Raw genomic sequence first — 24,525 nt, forward strand, 5'->3', positions numbered from 1 at the left:
CACCATTAAACCCTCATGATCTCAATTGTCCCAGTTTAGACATTTGGGTATTTCTTTTTGAAATAGATATTAATTTATAATTGTCAAGTGTCATGAATTTATTTAAATGTTTATATATTAATTTTTAATTGTATGTTCATATTGCACAATCTAATTTTAGTTATATCTATATGTGTATATATATAAATATGGCAAAATGTTTATGTGTGATAAAATTTTTAGACAATTCTGATAATGTGATAATGTCCATTTCTTACTTTTTGTTTTATACAATTGTTTTTAAGAAGTTAATTAAACACTTTATTTAGTGCCACCAGAAAACATAATAAAAAAATCCTGTTTTTATCATTTTTTAAAATTAACTCTAGTTGTAACTATGCTTTATGGCTATGCCTAAATATCTTGAGAATAGTAATACTGAAAGTTATATATGCTAATAAAAGTATAATTTACATTTATAGCCTAAGTTTAAGTAATTATCATGTAATTTTATTGTATATTAACTAGGTTTTCCCTTTTATATATGTGCATTAAATTCAAGCTTTTATAAGTCACCTAAGATCTAATTAATTTATAATAATTGCATCATATATTCTAACTCATACTCTCCATGCTGTTAAAAGAATCTCTAATCTTTAGATCAAATATTGATGATCAAGGACACTTAAAATATTTAAAAAATTATTAAAAAATCACAAAGTTAAATGAATTACTTCTACCTCCAAACAGAACTGTGTAAGGAATGAAGAAATTATAGATTACTTTAAAGTTTTAGGAGTTGAATCAGACCGAGAATGCTAGATTCCCGTGGTTGTAAACCCTTTCCTTTACACAGTTATATCCCCAAGTGCATTATATTATTTCAGAACACTAAGGGAAATAAGAATACTCATATTTATAATTGATTAAAAGGAAAATTGTATGTTTCACCATTGCTTAGTATTAATCTAATTAAATTGTATATCATATACTGAATTTTAATAGTTTTACATTTCACTTTGGTATGAGAACTAATTGCAAAGTAACAGAAGAACAACGTTTTTAATTAGCTCAGTTAGAAAAAGCAGGGTAAATACAATAAAAGTTAATTGAAACTTTGTATGGAGTTCTATCATATAAATATGCGATTGCCAATATCAATTTACTTTAACAGTAAAGTCACCCCTTTGTTAAAAACAACTCTTCATATTAGCATGGTATAGCTATCTATGGAGAAAATACTCTTAAAAGTTTATTAGAGAAAACTAATCAAATAATTGTCTTTATTTACAATTTTATATACTCAACTCTTGACAGCCATGAATTTGGACTTATCCTGGTCTTTCGCATAAGTGTAGTACAACAGTGATTATCTCTGGGCTTAGTAAGGGGGAGATAGGGTTGACCAGCTATGAGTGAAGCCTCAAAAATTGGAAAAAAACATGCAAAGGCATGAAGCCATGTTACTAATGGAATCAAAGAATCAAGATAAACGACTAGGTGCAGATACTGATCGCTTGACAGACATCCAACTGTACGTTGGACAAAAGAACAGAACAGCAATGTAGTTTGAGAAGGTTTTGGTAACCAGATAGTAGGGAGTGGGTAGGACAGGCATCAATATGAGAAGTAGAAATTTAAGGCAAAATGGGTAAGGTGGTGATTAGCATTTTGGCAGTAACTGAAATGTCAGGAACTGCATAGAAGCCTGTGGGACAGCACATCCTTCCAGTTACCTGAAAAAATGTAAAGCATAAAGAGTTGATGGTGAACAGAGCAGAGCCAACGTAGTAGAACAAGGTCAGAATGGATAACTCTGCAAGAATGGTTTCCCCCATTTATCTTGCAAAGATAATTCATGTGGGGTCGGGTACATGAATCCCTCTGGTTAACTGATGCTGATTTTAAACCTTAGATCTGATTCTCAGAATAGAAAATCAGTAAGTGATTACTTTTACTTGTATATTCTCGTGGACATGTTCTTCTAACATTAGAAGGGTCACAGGTTAGCTAACACTGGCCAAAGCAAAACAAAGAAGCCAGCCAAGCACCTTTCTCCCACTGCAGATCTATTCCAGAGGCTTGGGCTGTGTAAGCAAAGAATTTGACTTTCAATGAAGTTTGAATTTTTATTGTAATGCTGAGTTTGATGTGAATATTAATGAATTAAGACACTGACAAATAAACTTACTGCAGGATATCTTTATTACTTGAAAGTGTCAACAAAAGCCTGTTTCGTGCAAATGGTGGATGGGGGAAGGAGGAGGGGAATGGATGAGCTGTTTCATCCAAGAGATAAAAAATAGTATTACGTTTTCAGATTTGATGCTGAGATTTCCATTTGTTCAACGGACCTTGTAAGTTTGCTTCAGGCACTATTACCTTCTTCATAGCACATACAAAATCACGTAGTTTGATAACATCTTTTGTCTTAGAATTTAAAATGCTTGTTTTCTAGAAGACTCAAATTTTATCAGTCAGCATTTGGTCAAGAAAAAAAAAGCCACTTTATTTGTTTTAAGTATGAAATATTTCATATGTTTGATTGCTTTGGATATGTGCCTTGACTGGGGGGTTCCAGCCAAACCAGTGAACCCTTGATCAAGCCAGCAACATTGGGCTCAAGCCAGCAAACTTGGCCTCCAAGCCAGCGACCATAGGATTATGTCCATGATCCTGCACTCAAGATGGTAACCTTGGGGTTTTGAATCTAGGAGCATCCTAGGTCAACGCTCTATCTATTGCATCATCACTGGTCAGGCCTATTAATTTTTTTTTATTTTGGGGGGGACAGAGACAGAGAGAGAGAGACAGAGAGATGGACAGATAGGGACAGACAAACCAGAAGGGAGAGAGATGAGAAGCATCAATTCTTTGTTGTGGCACCTTAGTTGTTCATTGATTACTTTCTCATATTTGCCTTGACCAGGGGGCTACAGCAGAGCCAGTGACTCCTTGCTCAAGCCAGCAACCTTGGGCTTCAAGCCAGCGACCTTTGGGCTTTAGCCAGTGACTATGGGGTCATGTCTATGATCCCGCACTCAAACCAGATTAGCCCAAGGTCAAGCCAGATTAGCCCACATACAAGCCAGTGACCTCTGGGTTTCAAACCTGGGCCCTCTGAGTCCCAGTTCGATTTTCTATCCACTGTGCCACTACCTGGTCAGGCAGGCGTACTAATCTCTAACTGATATCTTTAATTATGCTGTTCAGGAAAGCAGAAACCATATTGATTCAGTCATTCCTTCACTTATTTATCCTGTATAAATAAGTGGGGAGGCTTTAATTTACTGGGGAACAATTTTTTTTTTTCATTTTCTATTGCATGAAGTTTTAGAACTGTTTCTATATATTTCTGCACCTCTGATTCCAAATCTGAAATCTGTATTTTGGTGCATGCTCTAGTTCTTATGCAATTTTAATTTTTTTTGTTATAGTTAATGGCATGCATTAGTTTTTAAATTGGAGTTAAAGGGCAACAACTCTTGAATTGAACATAGCACAAGGCGATTAATGTTTTACAAACATCACTTTTACATAATTGTAGTTTTTTTTAAATGTAAAAAATTATTATCTGATAAAAACACCCTCTTATTTTGTTTTAAGATTGAATCATGGCTTCTTTGAGTAGGTGTAAATGTAAGAATAGTCCTGACTCCTTCTGTTATATATGTGGCTGTTATACACTTCAACGTCAAAGGCACAATATTTTCTCATTTGTTACATGTGCATATATTGCCTATTTTCAAGTTCCCCTTGGTGATCAAGACAAGAATTGGGCTCCTCATATTGTGTGTCATAATTGTGAGGAAATACTTCGTGACTGGACAAAAGGGAAACACAAAGGAATGCCTTTTGGTATTCCCATGGTTTGACGTGAACCTAAGGACCACAGCAGTGACTGTTATTTCTGTCTGATCCATACAAAGGACATCACATCGGCAAGAAAAAACAGCATATGATCGCATTTCCTAATATTCCTTCTGCAATATGACCTATCCCACACTCTGAGACACTCCCAGTTCCAGTTTTCAATGGTTTTATTTCTTCTAAGGGCGAAGAAAGTGAACATGGTGATCAAGTGTATTTTGATAAGATGCATGAGGAAATGGCTGTAGAATCTGAAGGGTCTTCTTTTGATGCCAAGCAGTCATTTACCCCTCAGCAGTTTAGCCAACCTGAATTGAATGACTTAGTAAGAGGTTTGGGCCTATCAAAGAAAGCAGCTGAGTTATTAGCCTCCAGGCTTCAAAAGAATGTACTTCACCGGTCAGCTAAAGTATCCCATTTCAGGAAGTATGAACAAATTTTTGTGGACTTTTTTCCCAAAGACAAACACTTTGTTTAATGTCATAATATCAATAGTCTTCTCAGCCAGCTAGGTGTTACCACTTACAGTCCAACAGAATGGCGGCTATTTCTTGACAGCTCTAAACGAAGGCAGACTACTGCTGGAGCATCAGACGAGATTGTCCTCAACAAGTACACAAACGCTAGAGCTACAAATGCAAATTTTACCTGAATTAAATTTAACTAAGTTTTACACAAATTTTATTATTAAAATAAGTGTTTTAATATGTTCTATTTCAAAATTGTAGACAAATTCTGATGCAATCATATCTTTTAGTGTATTAGTGTATTATATAAATTATTATATTTTCACAAAGATGATGCCCAAGAAGACTTTCTACTTCATTATGTTAAACTAAATGTTGAAAATTTTATAAGATGAAAACCTAAAATCTTGAATTGAAAAAAAAACTGGAACTTATAGAGAAAAACTAAAGTCAGATTTGAGATCAGCACACTTGACTTAGGTAAGAATAAGTGTTTTTGTGGATGCAACAAAAATTTTGTTCCCCTGTGTAATCTTTTAGTCTCTGTTAGGCTTTGAGCACATGGAGAAGGGAGACATAGCTTTTCTTCAGAAGAATACTCATCTTATCCTCCACATTCAAAAGCACACAAAAAACACCCACTGGTCACTAAAAGCGTGAGGCTATAAGTGAATACATACCCCCAAAATACATTTCAAACACGGGCAGTAAACAATATTTTGTCTGCTGGACAGCAGAATGTAGCTAAAAGAGGACTTGAGAAAAATGTTTGGTGTGAGGTTCTGTCATTGGTATGCAGCATACACAAACTGAACATTTGGGAACATAAATTCACTAATGGGTTAACTTTTTTCATGTCACACATACAAGTGTTCATTTTCAATTGATGATGCTGGTTTTATGAAATTTAAGAAAATGATTTAGGGGCTAGGCTGGGGCTCACCCTCTTCCCCACATATTTTATGTCTGTAATTAAATGTGAAAGTCATTTCAGTAAGTCAAAAGAAAAAGAAAGAGAAAGAGAAATAATTTAATTTTATATCCACTTACAGGGAGGCTATCACTACATATCACATATTTAAGCATATATGAACCATGTGTATTGCTGAAGACACTATACATTTAATAAACCACACTGTGGTCTAATTCACCATGTCTCACTGTAACGGCTGTGTTAAAAAGAACATAAATTCAGACTTGAGGGGCAATGGGATAGGTAGGAAGAAACTAAATTTTAACATGCAGCTAGAGCAAGAAAATGTGCTGAAAGGAGGGCAGCCTAGGTGGTGTTTAAAGACAATTTAATGTAGCCCTACAGTCTTTTGTGAGGTCAGCTTGATAAACAATTTCCCAATAACCCCAAGGCCTTGCCTGACGGTGATGCAGTAGATCGAGCATCGGACTGGGATGCAGAGGACCCAGGTTTGAGACCCCGAGGTCGCCAGCTTGAGCATGGGCTCATGTGGTTTGAGCAAAGCTCACCAGCTTGGACCCAAGGTCGCTAGCTCGAGCAAGGGGTTACTCAGTCTACTGTAGCCCCACAGTCAAGGCACATATGAGAAAGCAATCAATGAACAACTAAGGTGTCGCAACAAAAAACTAATGATTGATGCTTCTCATCTCTCTAAGTTCTTGTCTGTCTGTCCCTATCTATCCCTCTCTCTGACTTTCTCTCTGTGTGTCTGTAAAAATAAATAAATAACCCCAAGGCCTCCTGAAGTCACTCAACTGAGTAAGTAGGTAGAGAGTGGAAACTTAGGGGTCTGAGGCTAGGCAGGAAGTTTCTGCTCCAACTAATCTACAATGTGCTCTAACAGTGTCTTAAATTACTCTCTTTTTGCATATTCAAGTCTTTTCATTTTTCAAATATATTTGATCTCTGGAGGGTAAAAACATAAAGCACACATTATAAATAAAACAAATGTCAAAGAAAAGCACAAAATATCATTAAGTGTCTAAATGCTAAGTTCTCCAGGTGACAGCAATGTGAAGTGCACATTTAAAGATGAAAAGAAAATAGCTCAGTTATTTGAGTGATCAAAAGAATATCTGGATGATCAATTACATATTTAAACTAGAAGACATTTCTTTTGAAATGCTTTCTCAAAGGAACAAAATGTCAGGGCATGACATGTAATTTTAGTTAAGATTTACACAGTGATTTTTTTTTCTATAGGTGAAATGATGAACAGTTTTAGCATTTAAATAACACTATTAGAACTTACAGCTAAATCTGCTTGACATGAAGTGCTTTTTTTCACTAGCAATGGTTTTAGTCTGTCTAAAAACTGATTAGTTAAATGAGATTTGTTCAGAGAAGTGAAAATAAGAAAGAATTTCAGTAAGAATCTAACTTTTGACAACATAGGCAATCTTAGCCAGTTAGCTAGCTCCATTCTGTACCCATTCTACTCAACAGTTTTCACCTGATTAAATCCTATTTTTACTTTGTCTTTTTAAAAAATCAGATTAGTTTCTGAAATGCATATTAGATTTGTATAAACATCTCCTAAGCCATGTAATTGTAATTTTCATTCACTCATTACTATTCTTCTACACAATTATTAACAAACCAGAAAATTTCTGTACCTTCCTTAGGTGAGATACAGTAAATGCAAAAGATTTCCTTGATAAATACTTTGGATGAGCCTAAAGTCCTTTTTCCTGGTTCTAAGGCTTAAGTAGGGAAGATAAAAGCTATCTTAAGATGAGAAGACAAATTTATTTTAAGACGATGGGGTATGATCAAAGAGAATGAACAGGGAAAGGGCCCCAGGAAATGAAGAGAGTATGTTGAATAGATTGGGTGGAACTTCCTGAATAATGAGCATCCAAAATTCAGGTAAAATGGTGGTAAGGTTTTTATATTTGATATTTGTGATAGTTCAGTGAAAGTCCTTTCTTCCTCCTAAAATTTTTAGAAAACCATTCATTTAGTTAATGAAGCCATAATAGTGAGATTGGATTTTTATCTGCTTTAACAAAAGGAATTCCCATAACTGGATAGTGTTTTTACTTATATCTCTTTCTAGGTATTGATTTTTCCTTTGTTTTCTAATCTGTTATTTAATTTTGCATTTGTGTACCCTTTGCTTTTAAAAAAAAAACTATAGTGGGAGATACGAAACTAAATAAAGATCAAATGTATAAATGCCTAGATCTCTGAGATGTAACCATAACAAAGGCTAATAAAATAGCTTCTTCTAGCTTACAAAAAGAAAAGACACACTTTTATTAAAAAATATGTACATATTCTCTGATAAATATTTTTTCTATAAGGGCCTTAATTTTTGAAAAGTATAATATTTTTGCAAAATGACTCCATATATTTGCATGCAACTATGACATTAAATTTCATTTAATCTTAAAGACACTAAGATAAATTGATTTAAGTTATTAAATTAAAAATTATTTTTCCAGACCTTTAATATTAGTTGATGGCTAAATTACATATTGACAATTTAACATAGGCTGTACCATATTGATTACATTATTTTGTATGTATACAATATGTATAAATCTTACATTTTTATAAAGTTCAAAATTTTGGCCTGATCAGGCAGTAGCACAGTGGATAGAGCATCAAACTGGGATGCAGAGGACCCAGGTTCGAGGCCCTGAGGTCACCAGCTTGGACCCAAGGTCTCTGGCTAGAGCAAGGGGTTACTTGGTCTGCTGAAGGCCCATGGTCAAGGCACATATGAGGAAGCAATCAATGAACAACTAAGGTGTTGCAACAAAAAACTGATGATTGATGCTTCTCATCTCTCTCCATTCCTGTCTGTCTGTCCCTATCTGCCTCTCTCTCTCTGACTCTCTCTCTGTATCTGTAAAAAAAAAAAAATTGTTATTTGAAATATTCATCTCCCTAATCATCTTTGGGAAGAAGGCATAAAGGGAAAGAAGGTCTGGGAAGTAAAACTGTATTTTTATTTCTATGGACTTACATCTCAAAAGAAATTTAAGAAATTAAGTGGCTTGAATAATAAAGTATTTAATGACCTAAATAAGACATGAAGCCAAGTTTCCCAACATCCAGATTTTTGTCCCACCAGTCATTACTAGGGATCCTTCTTAAAGCAAGGATTATATTGACTTATTTACTCTTAAATTGTAGGTGGCCACACCAATTATATTTTTAGATAACCCTCTATTAATAAAATATCAAGAAAGCAGATTTCCATGCTGGGGATCACAATGGGAGGGTACTTGATCATCCTTTCAGGAAAGCAAACAAGAATTTTTTTCTCAGTCTCTCTCTAATAAATTTAAATGTTTATGCTACCAATAAGTGGAAACAAATAGATTTTAAAAAAGTAACTACAAGAAGTCCAAGAGCTACATAAAATATAGAAGTTTTCTGACTATTTCAACAGTCAATAAATGATCATATATTTGAAACAGAAACACATTTAGGAAGAGCTTCTGGGTTGAACATACGGCAAGGTTCTATTGTTTGTTTTAAACAACATCCAAAAGGGGAAGAAAAAAATAGAAATGAATGAGCAAAATGAAGTTGATATGGCAGGCCCGGGGCCTTCTTCTGTTCCCTTTTTATACAATGATTTTGATACAATAAGAGGATGCCTGCAAGCCAACTTTTGCAAATAAAAAATGTAACAGAATTTTACAGGCATTTTTATTTCCCTGACTATAAATATTTGAAACACTTTATCATTTATATAACTATTCTTGATATTTTAATAAGATGACAAGATTTTCAGACTTAAAAAATATTTTGAATTCTGGGTAAAAGCCAATGAAATGTAACTATGAAGCAAAAATTTAGGTTGATTAAATAGGAAATTTATGTTGATTATTCTAATATTTTCTATACACAAAAACAAGATAAAGTAGGCACATCTTAGTTTACATATGACATTTAATGAGAAACCAAGAACCAAAGAAAGTTAAAGGAATACCAAAGTATATTTTATATTGTGCAACATTTTGCTTATATCTCAAATAGGAGAGATATAAATTTCTGAAATTTTAAGTGTATATATAGGAGAAAAAAGAACTTCACGAGAGTACCAAAAGTTACTGAAAAGTTAGAATAAAACATTGTTCGTCTAAACTTGAGCATTCTTTCATTTTTAAGAAACACATCCTTCCAAAAATGTTCAAGTGTATGTGGAACCAAGCATGTATAAAGCTTACAGAATTTCAGGCACAGATCTTGTAAAAAATTAGTTCATATTGTAAAATCTAAATCCAACTATGAAGTATCAACTACTCAAATGACTCCAAGAAAAATTATTTTAAATTAATTTTCTCAAATATAAACTTTGTTTGCTGTGTCTTTCACGGTCTACCATGTTTTCGCTTTCACTGCTCTTGTTCACTTGTTGACTAAGCTTTCCTGTCTCATTCCTCCCGGAATCTCTTCCCGAAGGTCTGAAACTATCGAAGACTTTTTGGACTGCCCTTTTACCATCTCCTTTACTGGCTTCTGCATCTTTATGTACTCCTGTGCCTCCTTTCATGTTACAGGTGGTTACTACATCATCTCCTTTATGGCTCTTAATCCCAGGCTTCTTCTATTCTTCCTTTGTCGTGACCTCACCCACTCCTTGAGAACCAATTAGTTGTCTCCGAGATTGTTCTACCCAGATATTCTACAAGGACTCAAATTCATATGCCAATATTTAATCATTACCTTTCTTCTAGACTTTGTTTTTCTTTGAATTTTCTGTTTTAATTTATGACAAAGATATATGTAATTATTAAGGTAAAAATCTGAAAGGTATTGGTTTCTCTTTTATTAGTCTGGCATTACATATTTTTACTCTGAACTCTATACCTTAAAAGTACCTCCTCTTGCTCATCTCAGTTTACTTGGAGGGTCCTCTCAGCATCTCTCACTGGGTAATTTATTCTTAAGGGACTTACTAAGAAAATAACTCCTACCTGGGTTCTTTTACCTTGCTTCTTTCAATTCCTTTGTATACTGCATTATATAGAAACTTTGAGAATACTAACCTGATCAGACTTGTAAAATTTCTACAACATCGTTTTCTCAAATTTTTCTACATATATTGATTGCAGTTACTCTATAGAGAAAAAATTCTGTCATCAAATATATACAGGCAGTCTGCGGGTAATGAATGAGATAGGTTTGACAATGTTTAAATATTTATATGTACAGAAAGGTAAAAATAAATACTATGTTGACATAAACATCTAAGTTGAATTAAATAGGTAAGTATACTTGTTCCAACTTACATAGAAATTCATGATAAGAACAAACATATAGGACATATCTCATATGTACCTAGGGACGGCCTATATATGGAGATTTCTGCATTAGACAACAATAAATAGTTTTTTTATACTGGAGTGCTTCTAAGAACTTTTAATGTATACAAACTTGCTCTGCCTTTTCAACTGCAGGATATTCAGTGTGTCTCTAAAGTCATGGTGCACTTTTGACCGGTCACAGGAAAGCAACAAAAGATGATAGAAATGTGAAATCTGCACCAAATAAAAGGAAAACTCTCCCAGTTTCATACCTATTCAGTGCAGTTCAATGTGGGCTCATGCACAGTTTTTTTAGGGCTCCTTAGGTAGCTATCCCGTATAGCCTCTACAGCAGGGGTCCCCAAACTTTTTACACAGGGGGCCAGTTCACTGTCCCTCAGACTGTTGGAGGGCCAGACTATAAAAAAAAAACTATGAACAAATTCCTATGCACACTGCACATATCTTATTTTAAAGTAAAAAACAAAACGGGAACAAATACAATATTTAAAATAAAGAACAAGTAAATTTAAATCAACAAACTGACCAGTATTTCAGTGGGAACTATGCTCCTCTCACTGACCACCAATGAAAGAGGTGCCCCTTCCGGAAGTGCTGTGAGGGCCAGATAAATGGCCTCAGGGGGCTGCATGTGGCCCACGGGCCGTAGTTTGGGGACCCCTGCTCTACAGACTCTTCACTAAATGATGGCCTACCAGAACGGGGTTTCTCCACCAAACTGCCGATTTCCTTCAACTGCTTATCCCACCGAGTAATGTTATTCCTATGTAGTGGTACTTCATTATAAATGCACTGATATTCATGTTGCACTTTGGTCACATAATCGAATTTAGTGAGCCAAAGAACACACTGAACTTTCCTCTGTACTGTCCATATCTCAACTGGCATGGCTGTGGGCTGCTCCGCTGTATACATGGTATTACATCATCATCTGCGCATGTGCACATGCTGCCATATCATCGTACAGAAACTGGGAGGGTTTTCCTTTTATTTGGTGCAGATTTCACATTTCTATCATCTTTTTTTGCTTTCCTGTGACCGGTCAAAAGTGCACCATGACTTTATGGACACACTGTATTATAGTACACAAGGTTTCTTGAAATTATTTGATCCTGAAAAGCTTTTTGTTTTCATTTAAATGTATTTGTTCTATCATAAAACACCACAGAAAACCAGTGTTCCTAGGATGCATTTTGGAAAAAATCAGGTCAGGATTAAATGTGAATTCTTTCTATGGCATAAAAGGAAGTCAGCCTTCAGGAAAGGAGTGACTGATGCCTACATATTTTTTCTCTGCTCATACATTTCATTCTATTGTCTAACCACACTAACCTTTGTTGTTTTCCAAGTATGTCACATCTCTCTCTCTCTCCTTTACTAAGAATGCTTGGATTCCTCTATGCAGATCACTGCATGACTACATAGTAAATACAATTCATACATAATCTAGATCATGTCCTGATATATTTGCACTCTCCAGGCAAAGAGGTCATCATCTTGTTTGTGTTCTCCCAGACTTGATCATGGAAATAAGACCTGAATAGTCACCTGAATAGGTGGTGGCACAGTGGATAGATCATTGGCCTGGGACACTGAGGACCCTAGTTTGAAACCCTGAGGTCGCTGGCCTGCGCACAGGCTCACCAGCTTGAGCACGGGGTGACCAGCTTGAGTGTGGGATCATAGATATGACTCCACAGTCACTTGCTTGAGCCCAAAGGTTACTGGCTTGAGCAAGGGATCACTGGCTCAGCTGAAGTCCCCTGGTCAAGGCACAGATGGAAAAGCAATCAATGTACTAAGGTGCCGCAATTATGAGTTGATGCTTCTTATCTCTCTCCCTTCCTGTCTGTCCCTTTCTCTCTCTAAAAAAAAAATAAAAAAATAAAAAACTTGAGTATTCATCTTTGTAATCCACACAATCAAATGGAGTCCTAAGAATATTGACATTAAATATATGTGTATGTGTATCATTAAATAAATGACTGAAGGCTCATTGAACATTTATTGGACATTTTTTATGTGCCAGGTGCTAGAAGGATTATAAGATGAATGATAGTTTTAGTACAGGGCTAATTATAGCATCCATTTAATAAGATTGCTATAGTGATTAAAAGAATGAACATAAAGCCTTTAGAACCTTGCTTGACAAATTATTACTGCTGCATGAGTTTCTGTTAAAAGAAAATAAGCAAATGAATACTACAACCAACCTAAAGCAGAAAGTCAAGTTTGAAGCATCACTGATTGTGCTAGACGGAACCTTCTTAAGTACTGGAAAAAGTTTTAAACTATATGAAATACAGAAGATTGAGAAATAAATTACAGAAGAAAGAATTGATATGGAATCTCAGAATCCAATGTCGGAAAGAAGAAAAAAATAGAAAAGAAAGAAAAAATGATTCTGTGAATGAAAAGGCCACTTGAGAGGGGCTGGTCACTTAAAACCTGTGCCTGGATATTCTTACTCTTGAGGGAGGGAAGCAAGAAGTGGAGGTTTCTGGCATTCCAAAATAATCCATTCGTTTTTGTATGTCCATGCTTAATGGTCAATAATGTTCTATTTCTTTATAAATATTTTAAGTATATTTGGCATACATTAATAAAGTATATTAGCTTCAGAAGTAGAGCATAGTAGTTTGACACTTAAATACTTGACGATGTGATCACCACAATTTAAGTCTAGTAACCATCTTTCAGCATGCAGAGTTATCACAATATCATTGCCTATATTCTCTGTGCTGTACACTACATTCTTAGGATTTATTTATTTATTTTAAATTTTAAATTTTTCTGAAGTGAGAAGCAGGGGAGAGGAAGACAGACTCCTGCATGCCCCCGACCAGGATCCACCTGGCATGCCCAAGGGGTGATGCTCGGCCTCTGGGGCATTGCTCTGCTGCAATCAGAGCCATACTAGTGTCTGAGGTGGATGCCATGGAGCCATCCTCAGCACCTGGGCCAACTTTGCTCCAATGGATCCTTGGCTGTGGGAGGGGAAGAGAGAGATAGAGAGAAAAAAGAGAGGGAAGGGTAGAGAAGCAGATTGGCATTTCTCCTGTGTGCCCTGGCCAGGAATCGAACCCGGGACTTGCACACGTGGGCTGATGCTCTACCACTGAGCCAACTGGCCAGGGCTAAATTATTTATTTTATAACAGGAAGTTGGCGCCTCCCTCTTATTCTCCTTCTCCTTTTGTATGTTCCCCCAATAATTTTCCCTCGGGCAACCATCAGTTTGTTCTCCGTATCTTTTTTTTTTAATTTTTATTTATTCATTTTTAGAGAGGAAAGAGAGAGAAAGAGAGAGAAGGGGAGAGGAGCAGGAAGCATCAACTCCCGTATGTGCCATGACCAGGCAAGTTCAGGGTTTCGAACTGGCAACCTCAGTGTTGTAGGTCAATGCTTTATCCACTGCACCACCACAGGTCAGGCTCTGTATTATTTTTAAGTCATAGTAAAATAACCTTTTTATTACCTTGCTTAATATACATTGACTGCTTTACTGTAAATAACCAATACTGAAAAATAAAACAAGTAAACCACTGATTTCAAAAATGTTTTACCAAGTACATTAATTGTTTCAAATTCTTAATATCAGAGTTCTAAAACATCTGGGGTTTTCATGAAGTATTTAGGGAATATTTGACTTGGGAAGGCCTGATCCCAGGAAAAAATGGTAAATGTATTTGTATAACATAAGTCTAACAAATTTTCTTTATTTCTCCATAACACTTTCTGAAGTGATATTCCTATGTTATTAAATCTCCAGGCCCGGCCTGACCTGTGGTGGCTCAGTGGATAAAGCGTCGACCTGGAATGCTGAGGTTGCCGGTTCAAAACCCTGGCCTTGCCCGGTCAAGGCACGTATGGGAGTTGAAGCTACCTGCTCCTCCCCTCCCCTTCTCTCTTTCTCTCTCTCTCTCTCTCTCTCCCCTCTAAAATGAATAAATAAATAAAAATAATTTAAATCTCCAGGCCCATTTTCTCCTAGCTATGTAAAATGTATTGAAATTTTTTAGTAATAAATGTCTTGAGAATTTTTAAAATAGATTACTGTATTTCCCCATGTATAAGTTGCACCTTAATTTTGGGATCTGAAATTTGAAAAAAAAATGTATTACATAAAGTTATTGAACTCAAGTTTTATTCATCATAAAATTCATACAACTCTTCATCACTGTCAAAACTTCCATTCATTAGTTTGTCCTCATCTGTGTCTGATGATAAATCAGTGTTCATATTTCACTTCATCCTCAGTTTCATTAATGGCATTTGAAATGCCACAACCACTGTATAAGATGCACCCAGATTTCAGACTCCAAATTTTTTGAAAAAGAGTGCGTTTTATAGATAGGGAAATATGGTAATTTTTTTTTTTACTATTTTTTACAAACCATTTATTGATTTAATAACTTGAAGATTTATAAAATGATTTTATTGTGAAAATATTTTTCTTTTCTTAAGCTAAAAATTATCAGTTGTTTTAAAAATATTAACAAAATGACCTTAGTTTTTTTTTTGTTTGTTTCTTTGTTTTTTGTATTTTTCTGAAGTGAGAAGCAGGGAGGCAGAGAGACTGACTCCCACATGTGCCCAATCAGGATTCACTCGGCATGCCCACCAAAAAGCAATGGTTTGCCTATCTGTGATGTTGCTCTGTTGCAACCGGGGCCATTCTAGCACCTGAGGTGGAGGCCATGGAACCATCTTCAGCGCCTGAGTCAACTTTGCTCCAATGGAACCTTGGCTGCAGGAAGAGAAGAAAGAGATAGAGAGAAGTAGAGGGGGAAGCACGGAGAAGCTGATGGATGCTTCTCCTGTGTGCTCTGATTGGGAATCGAACCTGGGATTTTCACACGCTGGGTTGACACTCTACCATTGGGTCAACTAGCCAGGGCTGGATATTACAATTCTTAAACTTCTAATAACTTTGAAAAATAAAGCTTGGATTGAGAGAAAGGAGTCTAAAATCACCTCATTCAAGTCTATTATCAGTTGGTTTCCTAATTTTATTTTCTCAAAGTCAAGCAAAATCGCTGCATACTGAGATTGAAATGTATAAATAAGTGAATCTTCTCCAAATCTAATTAATCCACAATTTGTCACAAGAAAATTCTAGTTATATTCTTTTTTTTTTTTTTTTTTTTTTTGTGACAGAGACAGAGAAACAGAGGGAGGGACAGATAGGAACAGACAAACAGGAAGAAAAGAGATGAGAAGCATCAATTCTTCATTGCAGCACCTTAGTTGTTCATTGATTACTTTCTCATATGTGCCTTGACTGAGGGGCTACAGCAGAGCGAGTAACCTCTTGCTCAAGCCAGCGACCTTGGGCTTTAAGCTAATGACTGTTAGGCTCAAGCCAGCAATCATGGAGTCATGTTTATGATCCCACACTCAAGCCAGTGACCCTATGCTCAAGCTGGATGAGCTCATGCTCAAGCTTTTAACCTCATAGTTTTGAACAGGGGTCCTCTGCATCCCAGTCTGATGCTCTATCCACTGTACTACTGCCTTGTTAGGCTAGTTTATATTCATTTTTGAACTGTCTTTGCTACTATCCCATTCTCCTAATACTTCATCTTTAACATTTGATATACTTGTAAATTTGAAGAGATTTCCAAACTCTTTTACATTTAAGGGCAATTTCAAAAATAAACTGAGTTATTTCTCATGCTGTTGAAGATGGAACTATCTAAAATAGGCAAGAAGCAAGAGGAATTAGAACTTATTATTATTATTATTATTTTTGAAGTTGGAACGGGGAGGCAGTCAGACAGATTCCCGCATGTGCCTGACCGGGATCCACCCGGTATGCCCACCAGGGGGCGATGCTCTGCCCATCTGGGGTGTTGCTCTGTTGCAACCAGAGCCATTCTAGTGCCTGAGGCAGAGGCCATGGAGCCATCCTCAGCGCCCGGGGCCAACTTTGCTCTAATGGAGCCTTGGCTGCAGGAGGGGAAGAGAGAGACAGAGAGGAAGGAGAGGGGGAGGGGTGGAGAAGCAGATGGGCGCTTCTCCTGTGTGCCCTGGCCGGGAATCGAACTCAGGACTCCTGCATGCCAGGCTGACGCTCTACCACTGAGCCAACTGGCCAGGGCTAGAACTTATTTTTAAGGAGATCTGCTTTCATATTTTTGTAATATACTCTACCACTATCCTAGAAGTCAGATAAAAGAAAGAAAACTTTAACTCCTTGTTAGTATAGAAAGTTTTTAGCGACCATGCTTTCTTCGAAAGAATAAGAATAAGGTAAAAAATTTACCAACTCATACAAACACATTTGGAACTGCTTTCATCTCTGGCATAAAGAAGGAGAAGAAGTAATTTTTCAATAGATGAGAGTAAAGTCAAACAAATTGAACTTTTAACAAATATCAAATATGATATAAATGCAAGGACGGTAGTGATTTAGAATTTCAAAAGGCACCTAGTTCATGAAGTGAGTCGAGGCCGATTCACAACTCTTTTCCATGGACCTGAGAGTATAAAAAGGCTGTAGTCAGGACAGAGTTGAAAAAGTTCTTTCAAGGCACTCTGGGCCTTCATGGAATCTGTTGTAGTTGTATTAAAATTCAGGGAATCAAGCAGGCAAGCTATTAGGATTACCACCAGAAAACCTCCGATTTCTCTGCAGCAGCCTAACAAGGGCTACTGTGGGACTGCAGGATAGTGCTGGACCTCCTCCCGTGTAGTAAGCCTGGTGGGACTGATGTGGCTAGCAGTAAGAATTCTTCAGGAACCCAGAAAGTCATCAGCCAGGCTACAAAGCAGAGAGATAATTCCTAGAGTTTGAAAAGCCAGCAGCTCTCTGTAAGACATGGGAGGTCTTGCTCAGATTCACGCCCTCCTGAAAATAAGCCTTGATCTCTTCCTCAAAATCACTGAAGGCTGTGGTAAACTGAATCTAACTTCAACCAAACTCAACCCAGTGACCTTACAGATTAGATTGACTAAGCTCTTTTTCACCTGGTCAAACTAAGAATATGACAGAAAAACACATGACATTTTCTGAGGAGAAAATATTAGTACTACCATTTAAGCTATTCTTATACACACAATGTCTAACATAACAATAAAAAAACTGAGTCAGTTGAAGATGCAATAAAATGTGACCCACGCTCAAAGAGGAAATCCTCAATGGAAGCAGCCCTGTTTTGGGCTCAGTTTCTACAGTGAGCCATCAGGGACTTTGAAATAACTTAATTATGTGTAATATGTTAAAATATGTCAGCCTGACCTGTGGTGGCGCAGTGGTTAAAGCGTCGACCTGGAAATGCTGAGGTCGCCAGTTCGAAACCCTGGGCTTGCCTGGTCAAGGCACATATGGGAGTTGATGCTTCCAGCTCCTCCCCACCTTCTCTCTCTGTCCCTCTCTCCTCTGTCTCTCTCTGTCCCTTTCTCTCTCCTCTCTAAAATGAATAAATAAAATTAAAAAAAACAAAATAAAAATAAAAAAAAATAAAAAAAAAGATTAAAAATATGTCATAAAAAAGTGGAAACATGAATAGAAAAGGTATAGCAACAGAAATTGAGAGTATAAAATAAATTGATACATATGCTTGAAATTAAAAAAATATTATACTAGAAGTGAAAAATATATTTAAAAAGCTTAAAAGTTAATAACTGAAAAAAATCAGTGAAATTAAAGATATTTGATGGATACTATCTAAATTGCCACAAAGAAAAAAAATAATAAAAAAGTAAAATACCAGAAAAAATGATATCTGTTAATAACAGATGGTCTATCTTACATATAATTAGATCCTAAAAGACAGGAGTGGAGTAAAAACGTTATTTGAAGGGGTATAAAATAATGATTTCTAAAATTGATGAAAAGTCTAAAGCCACAGACCTTAGAAACTCAATCAACTGCAGGCAAGATAAATTCAAAAAATAAATCATGTAAGTACATTATAATAAAATTTTTGAGAACCAGAGAAATTGAAAAACAGTAGGGATGAGAATACATTACAATTAGAGGATCAATGATATGAATGATGATTGACTTCATCCCAGAAACAATGAGACTAGAACGGCACTAAAACAAAATCTTCAAAATGTTGGAAAACAACTCTCAGATAAAGAATTCTATTTTTATTTTTATATTTATTTATTTATTTATTTATTTATTTATTTATTTATTTATTTATTTTTCTGAATTTGGAAACGGGGAGGCAGTCAGACAGACTCCCGATTGGGATCCACCCAGCATGCCCACCAGCGGGCTATGCTCTGCCCGTCTGGGGCATCACTTTGTCGTAATCAGAGCCATTCTAGCGCCTGAGGCAGAGGCCAAGGAGCCATCCCCAGCGCCCGGGGCCAACTTTGCTCCAATGGATCCTCGGCTGCGGTAGGGGAAGATAGAGACAGAGAGGAAGGAGAGGGAGTGGGGTGGAGAAGCAGATGGGCGCTTCTCCTGTGTGCCCTGGCTGGTAATCGAACCCAGGACTCCTGCACAACAGGCCGATGCTCTACCACTGAGCCAACTGGCCAGGGCCCAATAAAGAATTCTATATCGACCTGCATAATTTTAAAAAGCAAAAAAAAAAAAAAACCCCACATTTTTTAGGCAAAAAAAAAGCTGAGATTTGTCTCTCGTATACTTGCTACACAAGAATTACTAAAAGAAGTTTCACAGGGTGAAGGGAAATAATATCAGATAGAAATTCAGAGACCTAGAAAATATTAAGAGTCTGAAAAGGTGAATAAATATAAAAGATATTTACATAACATATTTACATACACATATTAAGCATTATTTGAAAGGTGGTCGACTGGGTAAAGCAAACACAGCAATATATTTTATGATTTATATCATATGTAAAACAAAATATGTGTTAACGGAACAAAAATAGGTAAGAAGAGACAAATTAATCTATCATGTTAGAAGTCAGAATGTTGTTTGGGAAGAAGTAGGATTAGTCGGGAAGTAAACAAAAGAATTTTCTGCTGCGATGGAAATATTTTCTGTTTTGTGTGTTACTTGAGAATACGCAATTTTTAAAATTCATCAAACTGAAACACTTTGATCTGTACAGTTTGTTTTATATAAATTATAGAAAAGAATAAGAAACACATATTGAATGCATCCAAATTCAGTGCAGTTATCACATATATTTTCTTATTTCTACTTTTGGTTTCAAAGATGATAAATTAGTTACTAAATTAAAGTTTTTTTTCTTTGCCAATTTTTCTAAAATAAATTTGTAACCTCAGAAAAATATAAAATATGCTATTTGAAACAAAGAAATTAGTAAAATAATAAAAAATAAAGAAATGTTGGTTTTTTAAAAATTAAATTTGTTACGATGACATAGTTTAATAAAATTATAGAGGTTTCAAGTACACAATTCTATTATACATCATCTGTATATTATATTGTGAGCCCACCACCCAAAGTCAAATATTTTTTATGCTCTTAATAAAATCTTTCAGTTTACATTCATCATTCAGTAAATATAAGCTGAACTCTTAGTTCATTGTTTTCTGCACTTCCTTTTATTTTGTTTACTTCTATCTTGCTTCTCTTATGATTATATATTTCCTCATTATTTTTTCTTCTTTTCTTTCTTTCCTTTTTTTTTTTTTTTTGGTCTGGCTTCTATTCTTTAGCCCGCAGATATTTTATTTACCCCACTGTTATCTTCATCTAATACTAAATTTTGTCACTTTCAACTAATTTTTTGCATCCTTGTTGGTCCTAATTCTAATACAGCAAAATTTTTACCCAGTGCCTTAATTCAACACATTTGAAATAGTGATAGTATTTTTTAAACAGTGGATCAACACTAGGTAATGAGCAACTAGTAATATAGGCTGGTTAGTATACTGTGTAATTCTAAAGGGTTCTGTAAGCATACACTTTGTGGGTGCACACACACAAACACATGGCTTATATTTTCCTCAACGTATTGCTTTTGGATGCTCCTTCCTCTTTGATCTTGACTATCCTTGTTTATTCTCAACTTGAGATTTAGTGATTGATTTTTTTGTTGTTTTGTTTTGGTTTTACACTTGAATTTGTCCTATTGATTATTTGCCTGCACAATCTTTACATTCGTTACTATCTTTAGTCCCTCTTTCCTTGCAGCTCAACCTCATCAACTTGCAACTGTCCTGAAATATTTTTTGACCACAATTGAGCACAAATATTTCTAAGCCTAAGCCTTTTACAAAACAGACTAAGGGTTCAGAATGCTACTGTAGCTCACATTTTCTGGTTAATAAGATCTTAAAATAATTATGTAATAATCAGTAATAATCAAGTAGTAACAAAAAAGTAAAAATTTCTTCTATGTCAAACAAAAAACTAAGTAAATTATGCTGGAGAATAAAAGAACATGCATTCTAAATTCTGGATTTTTGTTGCCATAATAACCTTGTGTCTATAATCACAAAATCCAAATCCATGTCTAATCATTTAGACATTTATGGATTTAAATGATTTTTCTGTAGCTTTTAGAGGCCTGCTTAAACAGTTAACCATTTTTTGTCATCCTAATTAATTCAAATGTCAATATTAAACTAAAAAACTTTGAAATAAAATATCTTACATTCAGATTAAGTGAAGTCTTAGATTATTATATCAATCATTTTAAAATTTATTTTATTTTATTTTTAATTTTTTAATGAGAGGAAGGGAGGCAGAGACAGACTCCTGCATGCACCCCAAACGGGATACATTGGGCGAGCCCACTAGGGGGAATGATCTACCCACCTGGGGCCTTTGCTCCATCCTAACCTGAGCCATTTTAGCACCTGAGGTGGAGGCCATGTAGCCATCCTCAGTGCCTGGGCCAACTCGCTCCAATTGAGCCATGGCTGCAGGAGAGGAGGAGAAGAGAGAGAAAGACAGACAGACAGACAGACAGAGAGAAGTGAGAGGAGGAGGGGTAGTAAAGCAGATGGGCGCTTATACTGTGTGCTCTGATCAGGAATCAAACCCAGGACATCCATGTCAGCCTGGCTGACACTCTAACATGGAGCCAACTGGCCAGGGTCATAATTGATTTTATTTTAAATTGCTCAATTAAACTACTGATGAAACACAAATTTCAAAAGTTTTACTTTTATCTGAAATTATATATTAGATGCAATTTATTAAGCATAATTTTATCATCTATTTTTATATCAGCAAAATATGATAAAAATTATATAAAAAGAAAATTCAAGGTTATGGTTCTATTTATAACTTTCCTTTTTGAGAATAAAAATTAACTAATATATAATTTGTTATTCTGTATTAGTTCTTTCTTTCGGCAGTCCTCTACCTGCTTCAGGAAACAAACAAATAAAAGTAAAAGAATATAAAAACCATTTTTAATGTTTTATGTAACAGAGGTCATTTATTTCAACTGTTGGTGGGAATTCCTAAAAAAAATCATTTGGTGATGTAACCTCCAATTATGATGGATATTATGGATTTCTTTATTAGATGTCTTAACATGAAACCTCATCTTAGGATTTAATTCATTGGTTTTGAGTAGCAAAATAAATGATTGTGGCATTCTCAAAGGTTTATATGTGACCAACATATGTATTGGCTTTTCATAAAAGAACTTGACTCTCCTTAGTAAATATATCTTTTAGTCCAGATTTTAGTAATGCATAGTGCTATACCTTAGTTGCTGAAAAAGTAGATGGAAACATTCACATAATTATTAAAGATTTGTACAAATAGAAAAGCAAATTTAGTAAGAGAAAAAATAGTAGCTTTTGTCCTTTGGTTCATATCATATATATGATAGAATTTGCTCAGTTAAGCAGCTGTAATCACATAATAAAAATTATATATGATATTATTTTTATTTCTTTACACATATATACATATAAGTATTATATATACCTACATATATAAATGCATATCTAATTTTAAAAATAAGTAGAGCTTTTCAGCTAAGCAGATTAATTTTTAATCTAACATATTATTTTGTTCTAAAGTGTTTTTAACTGAATTGATACAATTTTTTTAGATATTAGAATTAAACTTGTGAATTCCTTTGTAAAAAAAAATTGTTTTTTTTCTCAAAATTTGTCCCCATAATATTGAATTTTCCTTTTTGGCTGCAATAAGTTACTCATCAGAATTTCACTCATGTACAACTGCTTCTGTAGGGTGCAACCAAAGTATTTGTATTTTTTTAGAGGTTCTACAATTAGAACCTGGCTGGGTAGCATTCCTGAAGACTTTCAAATCATTATTTTTATTTTCATATTTATTTCTCTTCTTGTTCTTAATCCTCTGGTGTAAAATTCTCTATCTGTATGAGACCTATTGCTATTGTTTTCCTCAACTTTCAATTGCTACCATGTCTAGGATAATTTTTTAAACAGGAATCTTTATAAATCAAATAAAAATGGAGCTATTCACATGTGATAATAACTTTGATTTCATGTTTTTAATAGTTTTGACATAATTAAGAAAACCCAGGCATAATTCTAGCTACTAATATATTGGCTTTAGCATTATCAGAGACAATGTGTCAGGTCTATATAAAAAATGTAATGATTAGACAAGCTACAAACTATAAAGCCTTATCCATAAAAAATTAGTTCAGGAAACTTTTAGTAGAAAAATATTATCTAGCATCACTTATGTAAGGTTATAATAAAATATAAAATGGTTGGTTGGTCTTCATGGTAAAATGGTCTAAGGGAATGAATTCTTATTAAGTGTGAGTTATCTATGTCATACCTAATAGTTACCACACTGTTTGTTCCCAGGTATAAAGGACTGTGATGATAAATTATTAGGAAACTATCTATTATATTTATAGTTTATATATATATATATATATATATATATATATATATATATATTACTTAAAATATTCAGCCCTGGCCAGTTTGCTCAGTGGATAGAGCATTGCCCATTGTATGGATGTCCTGGGCTTGATTTCAGTCAGGGCACACAGGAGAAGTGGCCATCTGCTTCCCTCTTCTTCGTTCTCACCCTTTTCTCTCTCTTCCCCTCCTGTGGCTCAATTGGTTGGAGTGTTGGCCCAGGCACTAAAGATAGCTCAGTTGATTCATCAGCCTTAGATGCTAAAAATAGCTAGGTTGACTTGAGCACTGGCCCCAAACTGGGGTTGCTGGGTGGAACCCAGTCCGGGTGCATACGAGAGTCTGTCTCTCTATCTTCCCTCCTCTCACTTAACAACAGCAACAACAAAAATCTTCGTAATTAAAGTTGAATAACTTTGAATAGTTGTAATAGATGTCTGAATTGGTTTTATGTATTCTCCTTCTAGAGCCAGAGAAAGGCAGTTTTGTCATTGTTGGGGGTGTCTTATATTTAGTCTTTTATAAAGATAGCTTTCAAAGTTATTGGAAGCTGCACAGCTTTTTGACTTTCATAATACTCATGACATTAAATCATGTTCAATATGTTTATTTGTAATTGTTCTCTCTATTAGGTCATGATTCTGTCAATTTCAAGGACTTATTATCCGGCTAGAGTATAGAATACATTTGAAAGGCCTATGGTGGTAGTGTTTTTGACCCAGATAACAATAATAATAAATTATTTACTAAGTGCACTTACTATGTGCCAAGGGCTGCAGTAAATGCTCAGTATATATCTCCTTTAACCATCATGAAAAAATCCATAATGCATTTTATTATAACCATATTACAGGTTTTCTTGAAATGAAGCTTAGCTTAAAGAAATCACTCATTATCAAATGGCTAGTAAGCCATAGAGCTAGGATTAAAAACAGATATTTTTAAACTCAAAATCCATGTTCTTTCTACTCCACCATGGCTTAAAAGTACAGTAATTGTATTGCTAACCTTTTATGAAGCTTATGTCTGCTGAGCCCAGATGTAATCTACATTAGGGCACTAATGTTCAAATGAATCACCTGAGGATCTTGTTAAACTACAGATTCTCATATAAGTGGAATCATACAGTATTTGTCTATGGAGGCTGGCTAGTTTCACTT

General features: G+C 35.1%; 1 protein-coding gene and 1 non-coding gene across 2 annotated transcripts in view; both read right to left on the reverse strand.

Annotated features, from left to right (window-relative positions):
• The window catches only part of LOC136319194 (protein eyes shut homolog), a 557,987-nt gene that overhangs the window by 184,414 nt on the left and 349,048 nt on the right, over window positions 1-24,525 (reverse strand). The gene's annotated exons all lie outside the window — the stretch shown is intronic.
• Window positions 19,004-19,079, reverse strand: TRNAN-GUU (transfer RNA asparagine (anticodon GUU)). Its single transcript has one exon. It is a non-coding gene; the product is annotated as a tRNA-Asn (tRNA).

This window comes from Saccopteryx bilineata, chromosome 1 (genome assembly GCF_036850765.1).
Source record: "Saccopteryx bilineata isolate mSacBil1 chromosome 1, mSacBil1_pri_phased_curated, whole genome shotgun sequence".
Lineage (NCBI taxonomy): Eukaryota > Metazoa > Chordata > Mammalia > Chiroptera > Emballonuridae > Saccopteryx > Saccopteryx bilineata.